Raw genomic sequence first — 6020 nt, forward strand, 5'->3', positions numbered from 1 at the left:
GCGCAAATATTCTTGGAGCAGGTGCAACCACGACAGCTTTCTCAAGACGGCGAAGAATGGGGCGTTGGGTTTCATACAATGAAAGAAACAATGTTCATTTGTTGCTCTTCCCTGCTGCTCTATATTCGTGTACTTCTGCAGTGTTGTGACTTACAGAAAAGAGAAAGCGAGTATTGAAAATAATTTCAGGAGCAAGCATTGCGAAAATCACGAAGGAATACTTCACTTGAACTGCTACCGGCTGTATACCTTGTCTGAATATGACGTACCACATCCCCAACAGGGTAGATTATTCGAGATGGCGTAGTGTATAACTTTGGAGTACCTAGTGAAGTAACTCGCCTTATAGCCGTCCCCAAAATACTTCATTTATGTGATACGGATGGCTGCAGGGCTCCTGTCTCTCTCTGTCTCTCTCTCTTTCGATGATGTTGATTATTGGCATGCTTTGCAAACGTAGCGCGTACGAATAGCCGCCTAACCTGCTTCATTTTTTTTCATGTTTTACTATATATATAGCTATCTAGTCTTTCCCAAATATGATGTTGATCTTATCGTTCATATCAAAAACCTATATCTTATAACGGTTACCCATACGAGCAATGACTTCGGTTCTATCAATCTGTTCTCTGCTTTTCTTCCGCCAATACTTAAAGGGACACTAAAGCGAAACAATAAATCAGTTTGGACTCATTAGGCGTTGTTCTATAACCCTGCTGGCAGCCATTTAAAAAAATATAGTTTGATTATTAGATGAGAAAATGAAGGTCCAAGTATCAGTATTTCAATTTCACGCTGAAACCACAGCGCCGCTGCTTCAGCGTGACGTCAGGGATTCCAAAGTATGTTTTCGCATTTGGGCCACGTCGGCTGAATAAAGGTTCCCGACTCCTACCATGTTTATTATTTGGTTCCCTTAGAACACAATGTAGTCAATCTGTACCACTAATATAATTAGCAGGCCTAAAAGATGGGATCAAAATGCAAGACATCACAGCCCCCAGATCCGGGAACTTATGTAGGCGTCGCCACCCGGATTTCGTTCTTGCGCTTTTTCTGGCTTACGAAACGCCTTATCGTGGTAAGCGTGGTGTTTTTGGTGTTGTAGAACGGCAATTTACTGATGCAGAAGAAATCATATTTCACTTTAGTGTCCGCTTAAATTGTTTCATACATATGTCCACTGTTGACCAGTTAATCCTTCCATCTTCTTTGGACTCCAACGCTTCTGGAAGGTAGACGGTCCTTGAGCTCTCGCTGGGTCAATATCCTGGCGTTCCATTGCCAGGTGTCCGGTTACTTTTGGGCTTTTTTATGCCGCATACACATGCATCATCCTGTAGTGCATAATTTCCTGGGTATGTTTGTTTATGCAGCCTCCTGGGGCCTCAATAGCAAGGCATTATGAAACATATTGCGCCATCATACATATTTTGCCTCATGCTCCCTTTCCTCTCATTTTTCTAAATCATCACGGTGCTTTGTTTACATTATTTGCATCTATATATTTGCTGTTTGTTTTTCTCACTTTCTCTCTTACCTCTCACTGTCGCCTTTCTACACTTCACTTACACAATACTTGATTACAAACTTCCTTGACCTCTTCCTACATTTCATGTCCATGCTTCCGATGCACATGTATGTGAGAAATTTAGCCATCAATTTATTTTTATCCTTGTTGCTCAGTCATTTCTTAAAACAAAGTCTTGATTTTCTCTTTGACATTAAGACAGTGAGCATCAGAACGTTTCATCCTCAGCCTGGTTACGCCCACTGCAGGGCAAAAGCCTCTTCCATACTTCCCCAACTACGCAGGTGATGTGGCCATGTTGTCCCTGCAAACTTCTTCCCGCCGCGGTTGCTCAGTGGCTATGGTGTTAAGCTGCTGAGCACGAGGTTGCGGGATCGAATCGCGGCCACGGCGGCCGCATTTCGATGGGGGCGAAATGCGAAAACACCCGTGTACTTAGATTTAGGTGCACGTTAAAGAACCCCAGGTGGTCAAAATTTCCGGAGTCCTCCACTACGGCGTGCCTCATAATCAGAAAGTGGTTTTGGCACGTAAAACCCCATAATTAATTAATTAATTAAACTTCTTAATCTCATCCGCCCGGCTAACTTTCTGCCGTCCCATGCTACGTTTCCCTTCCCTTGGAATCCAGTCCGTAACCCTCAATGGCCACCGGTTATCTTCCCTCCTCATTAGATGTCCTGCCCATCCCAATTTCATTTTCTTGATATCAACTAAGATGTCATCAACTCGCATTTGTTCCCTCAATAATCTGTTCTTTTCTTATCCCTTAACGTTATACCCATAATTCTTTCCATAGCTCGTTGCGTCGTCCCCAATTTGAGTAGAACCCTCTTCGTAAGCCTCCAGGTTCTTGCCCCGTACGTGAGTACTAGTAAGACACAGCTGTTATACATTTTTTTCTTGAGGGGTAATGGCAACCTTCTTCTCATGACCTGAGAATGCCTGCCAAACGCACTCATGCCCATTCGTTTTCTTCTGATTATTTCAGTCTCATGATCCGGATCCGCGGTCACTACAAGAACGCTTCAAAGTAACCTAATTATTTCCCTCTTAAGTAAAACCCATGAATAACGGGAAAATGCGACATCTACCTAAACGCAGCTCAGTTCTGCACAGGAAACACATACGGGTTCCTCAAAGGAAGAGCTTCGCACTTGAAGAAAAAAGCTTTTTTCTGTACTTTCTGGTTGCGCAGGCTAGTCTCCGCTTTTATACTGCGTTTGTCACTTCTGTTTTGTTACTCCTTCTGGTGCCAAGGTTACTCCCGTCGTTTTTAGTGATTCCCAGTTAGGCAGAACATGCATGCGATGCTGAGGCCCTTCGGCAAGAAATCGGGGAAATGTGTGAAAGTTTTCACATGATAAACCAGTTGTATGAAGAATCCAGGGGAAAATGTGGCTGTGAGCGCCGAGAACAAGACGCTCACTAAAGACAACGAAATTCTGTCTATAACGGTAGCGGGCCACAAACAGTACTCGCGTACAAGCAATGTCGAGATAAAAGGTGCGCTGTGCACACAGGGTGACAACTGTGTCCCTTTAGTGCAAAAAAAAAACCGGCGACAAGATTGGCTTTCTTGTGCCATCATTTGACATAGACATCGTTCACCGCAGGCCTGTGAAGAAGGACAAACGCATATTTGCCCACTGCTGTTCCCGCACTAAAATGGCTGAATTTGGAAGTAAACCCCGGAAAGCACTACTAAACACTACCACTCTTGGCTTCCCCGAGTCTGCAGAGACCAAGATCTTTATTACCGACCACTTAACACAAGACAACAAAAGCCCGTTTGCTCACTCCCTCTAACTACAAAAACAGCACAACTGGAAATTCCTATGGACGGACACCTGCCGCATCACAACACGAAAGCAAGAAGGAAGCCGTCATTACCTCATTTCTAGCATATTTAATCAAATAAATATTCCAGACAATGCATCATTCTTCAGAAGAACTAAAACGATCACTCAATAACGCCAGGCTGACCCATAAATCCCTGATACACTTTAACATAAGTAGCCTTTCAAAGAACTATGATAACATGATAAATTTCTAATCTAAATGACCCTTTCACTATCATCTGCCTCCCAGAAATATGGCTGAGAAACGTTGATAGTAAGCGGTTTGGTGTTCCCGAATACACACAGGAAGTATGCGTCCGCAAACATGTTCAGTAAGGTGGTTCAGCAATTCTCGTCCAAGATAATTAGCCATATCGTCGTCGCCATCATCTCTTTCTCTTGCCCTAACGTTTAATCTGTATTTTTGGAAATCTCTTAATCATTTTTAGCCTACAGTAGAAACACAATAATTTGATCACTATATCGCTCTTCATCATCTTGTTCCGTTAGTTTTTTTTTCCCAATCACATGCTAGCTTGAACATTATTGCAAATGAAAACAAAAATGCCGTTATCCGAAGTGCCATAGATATTACTAAAACCTCTGATAGTCGTTGCTCCAATTACACCAACGGCTGTGCAGGTTATGGCCTGGAGTCCTTAATAACTGTCCCCATAAGATGTCGTCTGTCCGCATCTCACTCTATAAAAGACCAAGTATTCTCTATCACTCAAACTTAAACCTACAGCAATGTGCTGGCGTAGTCACCGTACCCATAACGGACTACTATCCTGTGTTCGCTCTACTAAAATTCATAAACACCGAACCAAAGAAACATAAAAAGAGCTAAGTTTCACACAACTAAGTTCATTATTGAAATCGCGAAAATAAATTGGAACCCGATTCTTTCAATAGGTGAAGCGCCAATAGTGACGGCACACAAGACGCGCTCCAAACATTGGCGCTTCACCTTTTGAACGCTATGCACCAACTAGCCCCACAACGTGTTTTACTGCAATACTCGATTCTTTCTATGGCAAACCCAACACTGGCTTTCCAGCAATTAAGCAACAAACTTAGGATGCGTATACTCAGCGCGTACGAACATAACATAGGACACTCACTGGGTCTCAGCCCCTAGAAACCCCTGGATAACAGGATCCCTCCTGCGAAGTATTAAAAATTGAGATAACTTTCATAAAAATATTAAACGCCAACCCTATATTAAAACTTTAAAGTCGTGGTAAATAACTTATTCTAGTACACTTACCAGACTCTTTAAAGAAGCCAAGCGCTCCTACTTTGAGAAAGCGATTGTTACACAGAAATAATGCCCGCAAAACCTGGGATACCATTACATCATTTATTCTCCATCTTGACCAAACCACAGACTGAACAAACTTAATACAGGAACAAGGGTAGTAACGGAAACCACTGATATACAATGAATTCAATGCTTTATTCTGTCCTACAGATGATCATTCACCAGACAGTATACAAGAGCCACTTTTCAGCAAACCCCTAATAATTTTACTTGTGCCCTAAGTCACCCAAAGAAGTTTCCGATTCGATCGCTAGTTCATGAACTACCAGTTCCCGCTTTGGCGATTATTTACAACCGTCCAAAATCAAACTGATATTATCTCACATTGCTGATATACTCGCGCACATTACCTTCATGATTAAAACAGGTGTTTTCCCCGACAAACTCAAATATGGTAAAATAACTCCTATATTCAAAAAAAAGGGGGGACAAAGAAGTAATTTCAAACTACCACCCAATCTGCAACAAGATTAAAATCCAAGAGAGATACGAAGAAATATTTACTAACGACACTAGTGGCTACAGACTCATTACTATGAACATATATTGGATATAAATTTATTTTACAATTTTCGTTGCTTCAGTATTGGCGCAGTGCATTGATTTTATTCTCTATCTCCCTTTGCCTTCCTTATTTTTTTTTCGTAGAGATTTTAAGTTTTTCGTTGCATATCATATATTTCCCTTGCATTTCGAATATTGTAAGCACATTCATGTTTATTATGATGTGCTACATTGTCATCATCTTATTTGATATATGTCATTCCTATGTTTCTTTCTTTGGTCAATTGCAACATTTTTATTTACTGATACACCATATCTATTTTATTTGCTTGCTTAATTTGAACTTCAATTATTCTAGGCACCTTTCTTGTATTTGATTGTCCACTTCACTAACATCGTGTAATCTGATATCTGTCATTGCTATGTTGGCATAGTGTAATAATTACTATATTCTTAAATTACTAATAGAACGTCCTCCCTGACAGTTTTAGCAACTCCGGGGCCTCCTCCTGTAGTAATGACGAGTGATGAACTAAATGAACAAAACGGCTCATACCCTTGAGCAAGTAAAAAATGCATCATGGAGAACATGTCGAAGACTGTGACCCTCATTGGCTCATGGTAGCGGAACAAATGACTCATATCCCCGTAAGTAAGCAAAAGTTGCAGTGTCTCATAGCCCCATAAATCACAGCATATCATTGTGTATACCATAGTAACCAGTATATCACAGTAATACGAATACCGTTTGCAGAAGCCAACCGTTTGCCTCTTCGCCATACCCTAGTTGGTGGTCCCCTCACAGCTTCGCTGTCCAACC

This window comes from Dermacentor albipictus, chromosome 7 (assembly GCF_038994185.2).
Source record: "Dermacentor albipictus isolate Rhodes 1998 colony chromosome 7, USDA_Dalb.pri_finalv2, whole genome shotgun sequence".
NCBI classification, from domain to species: Eukaryota; Metazoa; Arthropoda; class Arachnida; order Ixodida; family Ixodidae; genus Dermacentor; species Dermacentor albipictus.